General features: G+C 46.2%; 1 long non-coding RNA gene across 1 annotated transcript in view; it reads left to right on the forward strand.

The window, feature by feature from the left end:
* The window catches only part of LOC311605664, a 49,444-nt gene extending 38,432 nt beyond the window's left edge, over window positions 1-11,012 (forward strand). The window contains exon 3 of the long non-coding RNA XR_014782055.1: window positions 10,197-11,012. This is a non-coding gene — a long non-coding RNA (uncharacterized lncRNA). The remainder of the gene's footprint in view (window positions 1-10,196) is intronic.
* Window positions 11,013-11,577: the final 565 nt, after the last annotated feature.

Genomic DNA, 11,577 nt, shown 5'->3' on the forward strand with positions numbered 1-11,577 from the left:
ACACACACACACACACACACACACACATACAGCCTTCACTCACACACACACACACACACACACACACACACACACATACAGCCTTCACACACACACACACATACACACACACATACAGTCTTCACACACACACATACACACACACATACAGCCTTCACTCACACACACACACACACACATACTCACACACATACAGCCTTCACACACACACACACACATACACACACACATACACACACACACATACAATCTTCACTCACACACACACACACACACATACAGCCTTCACACACATACACACACAGACAGCCTTCACACACACACACACACACACACACACACATATACAGCCTTCACTCACACACACATACACACACACATACACACACACACATACAGCCTTCACACACACACACACACACATACAGCCTTCACACACATACACACACACACAGACAGCCTTCACACACACACACACACACACACACACACAAATAAATAAATAAAAATAAAGATTCTTATCATCTTTACATCCTGATTGCAGCTCCCGCTCCTATACACAAAGACAATAGCGTGTGTTCATTATTTTTAGGCTCAATAAGTAGGACAAGAAAAACAGTAAAAACAGAACGGGAGAGGCTTGCCATGACATGCACTGACCCTGAGCACCAATGTCCTGTCACTGCGGTGAAACTCTTAAGTATCTTACAAGGAGGAAGTGTCTGAGGTCTCAGCCCGCGTCACGTTTCCCCATCTTTTTGTTCTGTTTTGTTTTTTTTTTTTTTTTTTTTTTTTTCGAGACAGGGTCTCTCTGTTTCCCCATCTTTTTGTGCCTGTGTGTAGCAGAGCGTCATGGCAGATAGCATGGAGTAGAGAAAGTGCCTTGCCTTATAGAACCAGGCCCTCCAGGGCCACCAGTGGCTTAATGTCCTCCATATGGGCCGCATCACCCGCCTCACCATAGCACCACTAAGTAAAATCAAAGCCTGAAGCGCTGGGCCTTTGGTGACACAAGACCCCAGACACCAGACTTAGAGTCCTAGCATCTGGTGCTTGCCCCTGACTGAGCTTTAAGTCTTTTTGTCTCATCTTTCCTTGCTGTGTCCCCATTCCTCTGGGTTTTAAGTGGAATACTTATTTGGTACCATTATATGCTGGAAACGATAACTTCTCTTTTGTAACGGCTCACAGTGAGCAAGTGGTCTTGAATCGTAGCGCGGGGTGGAGGGGAATGGATTTGGGCCGTTTGAGCAGCGTCGGAACTGTTAGACTGCGGGAACCTTTGGAACCGACCTGAATGTATTTTGCATTATGCGGTTCCCACGAGCCAGAGGTGGACTGTGATGGTTTAAAGGTGATGTGTCATAGGGTACTACCTAGGTGTAGCTGCGCTTGCTGCTCATGCAAAGGAAAAAGTTCGGCTCCTCGTGTCCACATCAGGCAGCCCACAACTCCCTGCCGCTCCCGTTCCAGGGATCCAGTGCCCTCTTCTGGCCTTTGTGGGCACCTGCACCCATGTGGTACACAGGTATACAGGTATACAGATACCCTTTACACCTGGTGTACATTCAGGCACACGCACGCGCGCGCGCACACACACACACACACATACACACAAACATACACGTGCTGAGTTTAGCTAGGCACAGTGGCTCACACCTGTAAATTCCAAGGCTTGGAAGACTGAGACTGGAGGGTCTCCATAAGTTTGAGGCCAGCCTGGGCTATGTAGTAAGTACCTGGCGAGCGTACAGAGTGAGAGTCTGTCTTTTTTTTTTTTTTAAGTGACACACTGGTGCCGGTGGGTGGGATTTTGATGGTTGATATTCAACACCAACACTGATGGACTTTTAGAATCACCTAGGAGACACACTTCCGCATGTTTGCATGAGCGTATTTCCATAGAGGTTTAAACAGGGAAGGAAGGCCCACCCTAAAAGTGGACTGCGTGGACCAGAGAGAGGAGCCACTGGGAACTTCAGTGGCACCAGTTTGCCTCTCCTGACTAACTGCTGACCCAGTGACCTCTCCCTCCACCGGGCCGCCAGCTTGCACTTCCTTAGGGGGCTTTAGGTTTCTTGCTGTGACAAAACTGGAAACTGGTGGGTGTGTATTTTCACTTTCGTCACAGGAGGAAACCAACTGCCCCCATCCAAAATTGGAAACTAGAATTTTGAAAAGTAAAAGATATTCCAGCCTTTCCATCATCATCCGTGGCCTTCACTCCTAAGAAATATTTTAGGAACAACACCCCAAGTGGTGAAGAAATACAGTGTGAACCTCAGCAGACAGCACAGTCTCAATTCTGCTCCTCTTCTTCTGTTAAACTAAAGTAAGGCTGAGTTTAAGTTTATGTCTAAATACAGCTTTCAGTTTTATGAAAGCATCTTGTGCATGGCGTGGGTCAGTGGTGGAGCACTGGCCTACGACATACAAGGCCATAAATTCAATCCCCCAGGCTGCAACAGTAAACCAATTAATTAATCAACCAAAACACCTTCACACACATAAAATTATTTCCTTTTTTTTTCCTCCATCAATATATAAAAAAAAAAAAATGCAGAGAGCAAAACTGAACCTAAGGAGGGTGAGTTCAGAAGTTGGCAAGCTGTAACCTGCAGGTCAAATTTAGCCCTAAATAAAGTTTTATTACAACATCCTGTGACCACTTTCACATTGTCGCCAGTCTCTCTCTCTCTCTCTCTCTCTCTCTCTCTCTCTCTCTCTCTCTCTCTCTCTCTCTCTCTGGACTCCTCTCAGCAGCCACCCCACTCTTCCCCTCCCCACTGCACCCCAGTGTCTTTAGCCCTTTTTCTTAACCAGGGCCACACTATTTTTCAAAGCCCCCCATTTTGGTTAAACTATAACAACTTAAGTAACAATGACAATTTGGTTTCAAGAAGTAAATTTACTTCTTTCTCTAGATTCCCTGGCCCAGTGGGCACTGCTCCACGGCTCATTTCACTCAACATAAATGAATTATTAACCAGTTACATAGCATCCTAAGGCTGCAGAAACATGGGCCACAAGGCCCGCCATTCGCTACTACAAACAGGAGGACAATTAAGACTCGTGAATTAAGAGTTTTCATGATTCGAGATGTTTTCTCCCTTAAAATAATTAATAATCTTGATTTTATTCCTTCATTAAGTACATGTACTTATTTCAAGGACAGTAAATCTTCCCAAATCCAATAGTAATCACAATAAAAAGATTTCTAACAGAAACGTTCTGCTTCCTTTCTGATTAAAAAGCAATTTCATTTTTTAGTGAAAGGGAGAAAAATCTATACTGATGGTTTGCTTTTACTAGAAATGACCACCAGTCCTCGACCTATAGTGCAAGCCAGGGGCCCGCACTTAATATGCTTTCATACTGTCACAGGGACATCAGGGTCCCTCTTGAGGGCCTCAGTCTCATTAATAAAAGAATTTAAACACAGCCTCAGAAGGGAGCTCAGTGACAGCTTTGCTAGAGCTTGAAAGAACTCCAAAGCAGACACGCTGTAACCTCAGCAGCCACCTGGAAGATGGGCTAGGGCAGAGGAAAAGAGAAAGCCAGGCCATTAGGTATAGAGGCTGGACACGTGGCAGACAAGCGGGCACAAGGGAGAGAGCCACAGAGGAAGAGTGAAGCGCACCTGCTGGGAAAGTCATGCTTAGAAAAGACCAGAAGAGAGGGGAAATTGCGCTTCTCAGAGTAACTCGCAAGTGTGTACAGCATAGGAGGCTGCACGGAGGCAACTCTTTAGCCATCTGCAGCTGGGGTGGAGGTCCAGGGAAGGAAGAAGCACACGTCAGGGGTAATTATTCCTCCCATCTCTCTAGCATGGCTCAACATGAAGCCTCCTGCCTGAGGGCTGCTCCCCTGGCCAGGTGACTGACCTACCCCAGCAGGGTAGCTCAAAGTGTTAAAGCCTCCACCCAGGCCACAGAGAAGCTTCTCCCTAAAGGGCCTCCACAGAGCCCCCAGGTAAGGCAACTGCAGCAAAACCTCAGCAGGTTTCTTCCACAATCAGCATACTTAAGAGTTAAGGGTTTTGTTTTGTTTTGTTGTTTTTCAAGACAGGGTTTCTCTGTGTAGCCTTGGCTGTCCTAGACTTGCATTGTAGACCAGGCTGGCCTCGAACTCACAGAGATCCGCCTGCCTCTGCCCCCTCCCTCGACCCCCCGAATGCTGGGATTAAAGGCGTGCACCACCATTCCTGGCAAGAATTAAGTTTTAATGCAAACATGTTACTTGATTTTCTACCCATGGGACAAAGAATCATCTTCAAGGAGGAAGCGTTTGCTGTGGCTGTGGTTTCGGGGTTCTCAGTTGAAGACCAGCCAGATATGTTTATGCCTGAGGAGAAGCAGATGGTATCTTATGGCAGAAGATGCTCAACTCATGTGGCTAGGAGAGGTGAGGGAGGAGAGAGGACCCCAGACAAGATTCGGCCTCCAAGCACACCCCCCAGTGACCTACTCCCTCCAACTAGGCCCTGCCTCTGGAAGTTTCCAACATTATCACAATACTGCTATCAAGTTAAGAACCCATCAAGAGGGACTGGAGAGATGGCTCAGAGATTAAGAGCACTGTCTGTTCTTCCAAAGGTCTTGAGTTCAATTCCCAGCAACCACATGGTGGCTCACAACCCTCTATTGTGAGATCTGGTGCCCTCTTCTGGCATGTAGGCACATATGGGGGCAGAATACTGTATAAATAATAAATAAAATATTTTTTAAAACCCATCAAGACATAAATCCATGGTGCAGGTCAGAGACCTCAGGATACAACCGTCTCTCAGGGACTGGACCCACCAGCTGGGGACCAAGGCTCTACCGTGTGCGATTTGGAGAGGTGTTTCAGCCGGATTATAGCAGGTTAAGCACGACAGTGGCTCGCTGCCCAGGTTTCTGTATGAGAAAATTGCTTATAATGTATACCGTGAATCAAAGAGCTGAAAGATATTTCTCCTGAAGGTTTTTCAGGCTTTACTGCAGAGGCAGAGTTCTCCTACCTTCTTCAGATGTTCAGAGAAATCCAGACTATTTGCCCAATGCACATAGTATACTCTGAATCTGCCCGGTGCTTACCCTAGCCCCACAAAATGTCTTCTGAGAAAAGAAAGGGAAAGAGTTCTGGCAGGGGGGAGTGGAGGAGGGAGGGGAGGGGAGACTGGAGGGAGAGAAGAAGGAAGAAGAGAGGGACCCTGAACAGCACCCCCCAGTTAAGCTATAAAGTGCTGAGTCAGCCAGGGAAGCCAGTCTTCCTGAAGATACAGTTACTAGCCAAGGAAGACGAACCAGCATACTAAGAACAATTCAAAAACAACCAATTTAGCCAGGCGTGGTGGTGCACGCCTTTAATCCCAGCACTCAGGAGGCAGAGGTAGGCAGATCTCTGTGAGTTAGAGTCCAGACCAAACAAGGCCACACAGAGAAACACTGTCTCAGGAAAACAAAGCAAAACACACACACACACACACACACACACACACACACAAAAAAAAAAACCCAACTAGAGATTCTAGATGAGAAATCCAAACCCATCATTGAAGCCCAAGAATTGCATTCCATTAATCAGCAAAGACAAGCTGTAACACCCCATCAGCAAAAAGGGCCAATGGAAAAAGTCTTGAGCGTTTCAAATTACAAAGAAACCCTGCGTGTTTCACTTCATTCTTTATGTACCTACAGTTTTTGTTACATATTGGCATGCCATAAATATGCATAACCCTCAAAAACCCACGTACTGGAACCTGGAACCTGATCTAGTATGAAAATATTAGACAGCGCCCACTGGGGAGGAAACACATCACCACCGCGAACAGTTTTGCTGCTAAGCAGCCGCGTTAGTTATGTAACACACCATCATCATGTTGGCCCTTTCGAGTTTGTCGCTTTGGGCTGTGTGTCCTCTGTAGTCCCGGCTCGCTTCCTCACGCACAGGACGTAGTCCTTCCACTCACAGGGGGTCATTTAAAGCTTCTACTGCGGCCGCATCAGAACTCAGATCTCTACAGTGGGGTCTAAAACCACGTTCCCTTCCTAGGCCTCATAGATTCCTATCTTGTCTTTTATATTTTTTTAAAGATTTATGTATTTATTGTTATATATAAAGTGCTCTGCCTGCATGTACACCTGCAGGCCAGAAGAGGGCACCAGATCACATTATAGATGGTTGTGAGGCACCATGTGGTCACTGAGAATTGAAATCTCAGCCATCTTTCCAGTCTTCTTCTAAGCTTTTATATCTTTGTCAGTAGGTATGTCACTAAAGATATATCCCGGGCCCAAAGGAAACTCCCAGATTGCTGTGCTTTGACATGCTTCCCTTTATACGCTGAACCCACCCACAGCCTTAGCACCCGCAAGGCTGCTGCTTTCTCCCACCAGCAAGATCTCCACTAGAGCACTCTGATGGAGCTCCTCTTCCCCACTGGAGCACTCTGATGGAGTTCCTCTTCCCACTGGGAGTACTCTCGTGGAGCTCCTCTTCCTACTGGAACACTCTGATGGAGCTCCTCTTCCCCACTAGAGCACTCTGATGGAGCTCCTCTTCCCAGTGGGAGCACCCTGATAGAGCTCCTCTTCCATGCAGCTGGGAAATACTTAAAAGAAAAAGGATGTATGAACAGGCCTCACTCTGTGCTCTTCCCTCTCTCAAGAACCACAAGCAGCAGCATCTGCTGTGAAAAGCCTACAAAGAGTTGCCACATCATTTGCTGGGTCTTTCAGCTGCTCGTGGCAGAAGATTTAACTTGTTACCTTGTCTTGGCCAGAATGCGAGGCCTAATGTTTTAGTACTCGGTGATTTTCATTGGGTAGCAACAACACAAAACTCAAAGCCGACGCTATCACTCTGAAGTAAGCCCTCACCTCGGATGCAGCGCCCACGTTACTCCACTGGCTCTTGCTCTCCAGCTGTCACACAGCTCCCTGAAGCTCCCTTGGATAAACAAGCCAAGCATGTGACTGCTGGTGCCCCTTTCAGCGCGTGTATTCGGATGCTTCCACTCCCATTAGCTAATTGGATTAATGGGATGGACTACTTCAAGAATCAAATCAGCAGTTCCCTGGGAAGGGCAAGTTATTTTTGAAGCTCTCAGTTCATAAAAATCTCATTGACCTCCTCCTGCAATCTCTCCCCAGTGCCCTCTGGGAGAGGCCAGGATAGGAAAGGGGCTAAGTCTGGAGCAAGGTGGGTGGGCTGTGTGTGACAAATGGCCCCGTTTCTAAGCGAGGTCTGGTCACTTCGCAGCCCCTCTCATCTGTGAAGCAGCTAGAATGCCGCTGCCCTGCAAGACCGCTCAGGAGACCAGATGAAATAATACATATGTCTGGGGTGATGCACAGTTCTCCCCATAGCCCACTGATATTGAAGGATGCACGTTAGTCACTAATAGCTTCTGAGAAATGGCAACGCATACATTAAGGTTCAAATGTCTTCTGCGCCATGCTTTCTCTACTTTCCCTAGCTACTAACATCCATTCTACATAGACAGGGCCAGTTGGTGGCCACCCCTTAAAGAAACATGTGCTTGTCCCCTTTAGGAAGTATTCAGAGTTTCACTTTAGAACAACAACAACAACAAAAAAGAATCAAGCAGGAATAGTGATCAAGAAGAGGCTGGGGGCCAGCGAGATGGCGCCTCATGTAAAAGGTGGCTTGCCACACAAGCCCACTGACCTGAGTTCAGTCCCCAGAAACACATAAAGGTGAAGAGAATCAACTCTACAGTACTGTCCTCTGACCTCCACATACATGTCATGGCACATGTGTGTCCCATAATATCATATACATGCACACACACAGACACATGGGGTTCCCCCTCCCCCAAAGTGCTCACAGACCTCAAGAGCGGGAGACTCTGACGGGGATTCCTGAGTCACTGTTGGGGGCCAGCCCAGAGGAGAACATCTGAGAATGACTCAAGAGGACCACCAGAACCGCGCCCTCCCTCCCCCGTACTGAGTGAGGCCAGAAGAGAAGAAATATCTTCCTTTGACGGCCCTGGTTTGTAGATTAGCCTGTGGCCTGGCTTGAGATGCAAGGTAAAAGAATGGAAGACAATCTGTGTTCAGCAGTGCCCTCCAGTGGCGACCAGTGCAACTGCAGAGCTGCCAACAACATTTAAGGTGGAGGTTTTGTTTGTTTTGTTTTTTGGTGGTGGTGGTTTTTCCTTCCTGAAAATGAAAATTTGGAGTAATTCCAAAGATAATACTAAATTTTGGAGAAGGATTATATGGAGTGTAATTTTTTTTAGAAACTACCCTTTAGCCGAGCAGTGGTGGTGCATGCCTTTAATCCCAGCACTTGGGAGGCAGAGGCAGAGGCAGGTGGATCTCCATGAGTTCAAGGTCAGCCTGAACTACAAAGCAAGTTCCAGGACAGCCAGAGCTATTACACAGAGAAACCCTGTCTCAAAAAACAAACAAAAAACAAAACAAAAGCAAGAGAGAGAGAGAGAAAAGAAGAAGAAGAAGAAGAAGAAGAAGAAGAAGAAGAAGAAGAGGAAAAAAAGAAACCACCCTTTAAATTTAAAGTGTTCAAAAAGTTCACAGATATGTAAAGAAGGTGCAAACCCTAAGAAAACTCTAAAGGCTGTCTGACAGTCTTCTGAGAGGATGGAGATCAGGGTCCTGTGTTCAAGGTTGATGCAGACATATTACACACACGAGGCCCAGCACATATGCAACCAGCCAAATATTATTATGAATAAGTATGAGATGAATTCAGTAAGGACCAAGGCCTCTGTGAAAGGAGGCTTTACTTCTTCTCCAGCATGAGGCCCACTAAAACCTAAGCTATGAAGGATGGAACGTGTGTTTCTCCACTACCATGGAGCCAGCATCAAGAATGACACCTCGCACATACCACTTAAATGAACCCAGGGAGGCAGAAAAATGCCCATAAATGTGTCACACAGCTGTGCCCCCATATACAGTTATGTACCCTATAATCACATTTCAACCAAGACCTCCACAATATATATATATATATATATATATATATATATATATATATATATATATATATATATATATATATATATATATATAATGGAAATGCAGCCATGGGGCACTGCACCTTCTAACATAAAGCACCTTTGAACCTCATTCTTGAAGCAGTCTGCATGCACACTGCTAATGATTGGCTTGTTCCTGTTTGACCTTCAACCTAGACAGCATCTAAATGATGGCTCAGTGTTTGCGAACCCTCCCCTGCTACAGAGAAGAGACAGGGGGAAAGGCACCAACCCTATAAATCTGAGACACTGGCTGCTCCTGCAGAAGACCCAGATTTGGTTCCCAACACTGGTACAACCTCCTGTAACTTCAGCATTGTATCTGATGCCCTCTTCTGGCCTCCGTGGGTACTGCATGCACATGCAGGCAAAACACACATATAAAAATCTTTTTTTAAAAAAATAACAAATGTGCTACCATTCAGTTTTACATTTCTTTGGTATGAGTGTGTGCGTGCGTGTGTGCGTGTATGCCATGGCATATATATTGAGGCCAGGGGACATCAGTGGTCTTTTTTTTTTTTAAGATTTATTTATTTATTTATTTATTTATTTATTTATTTATTTATTACATTTGCATGTGTGCCTACTCACCAGAAGAGGGCATTAGATCTCACTGTAGATGGTTGTGAGCCACCATGTGGTTGCTGGGAATTGAACTCAGGACCTCTGGAAGAGCAGACAGTGCTCTTAACCTCTGAGCCATCTCTCCAGCCCCAACATCAGTGTTCTTATTCCATCATGTGTGTCTCAGGGATGAAATTCAGGACATCAGGTTTGGCTCATCAGCCCAATAACTCCATCTCTAGTATTCTGTTAAATTGTGTGCAGTGTCACCAAGCAGAGTTGGCCTGAGCACATTTAGGAAGGAAACAGGGCTATTCATTATGCCCCACCTACTGGAGCATTCCTGAGGAGCTTCCTGGTGCCATCTGCTACAACTGTGTGCCCAGAGACCTAGCAGCCCACAACATGGACAGAAAGTGAACTGAGCTGCAGAGACAGTCCCCGGAACTGTGTCCACAAGAGCCCCCTTCTGCTTTCTGCTGATGGAGGATCTTGGCCTAAGCCCCAAGCACCAGAGAGCTAATGAGCATCTAGTGTCAATCTGTAGCCTCCCTGGTGGGCAGAGCAGAGTGTGAGGAAATGGTATTTTTAACAACCATTGTCTTGTCTGTTTCAGGGGACAGTAATAAGTAACCTTCAGGCCACTCCAACTCAAGATCTATAAGAACTTCTATCCCTCGATCTCTAAGACTCGGTGTTTTAAAAAAAAAAAAGGAAAAGGAAAAAGAGAAGAGAAGAGAAAGGGAAAGCAACACTTGTTTCGTGCTGTGCTTAAGTTCCCAGCCCCACCAGGACATCCCTGCAGCTGAATGCGATGGGAGAGATCAGGAAGTGACATCAAAGTCCAGATGTAGAACAAAACATACAAAGGCATCTTTGAGATGTGCCTGGAGAAATGTGAGCATGAGCCGTAGTTGGACGGTGACAAGCCTCTATTCCAGCCTCTGCTGGGTACCGCAGTAGAATCTGAGGAGACCACGCACATCCATCTTTATCCTGCCCAGTACTGGGGAGACAGGAGCTGAGTGAGTGATCTCCAGGCCCCACAAGGTGGGGTGACCTTTACCTCAAATACTTGGGACCAAAAGATTCAAATTTTTTTCTGAGCTTAGAAAGTTTGCACATACATCATCCATACATGTCATGAGTGTCTTGGGACACTCAAGTGTGACCACAAAATTCATTAGATTTTATATGTACATATACACATCACCTAAAGATAGCTGTATACACTTTTTTCTTGAGACATGTTCTCTCTTCTCACTGTGTACCTCTGGCTGGTCTAGAATTCACAGAGATCCTCCTGTCTCTGCCTCCAGAGTGTTGGAATTAAAGGTGTGCACTGTCACTCCTGGCTAAGTGGCTGGCCTGACACTAGATAACCACACAACATTGTCATCAACAACTTCACACCTGAGAACCATGCAATCAAGTTACACTCAATCAATAAATAAAATCTCATTAACGTTTTAAGTAAGCTTATTACTTTGTGACTGTGATCATCAACGTCCTTGGGGTATTACCTGCCATCGACCAGGGCCTCGTTCCGATGGCTATGACCACCCTCCCAGCTCTCCACAGTGCAGGTCACTTGCTTGGGCTCTGGGGTCTCACACCCTTCCTGGGCATGCTCGCCCAGTCGATAGAATTTCGCTCTTTCCCTCCAGGCTCTTCACAGAGCGTTCAGGCCCCAGCAGCCCGTCGTCTCCCTCTGACTCTTAACTCTGCAATTAGGAAAGAAGACGAGGAGGAGCCTGAAGGTATCTGTTACAGCTGTTATTTTCCACTCAGGGTCCTATTTCGTTTCTTTGCCTAATATCCATAAGTCCCCAGAAGGTTTCATTATAATGGGGCCCTGTTATTTTGCAAAGTGAAACACTGCCACCAAGTGGTCTTTTCGAGTCATCACAGGCTGGGCTTCCCTTCCCCAGGCACCTGCTTCCTTCTGGGTGAGATAATTTGAAAGATCCCTTCTAGTTCCTAAAAAACGTTTTATT

The sequence above is a fragment of the Acomys minous genome, assembly GCF_964271855.1.
Source record: "Acomys minous genome assembly, chromosome: 9".
Taxonomy (NCBI): domain Eukaryota; kingdom Metazoa; phylum Chordata; class Mammalia; order Rodentia; family Muridae; genus Acomys; species Acomys minous.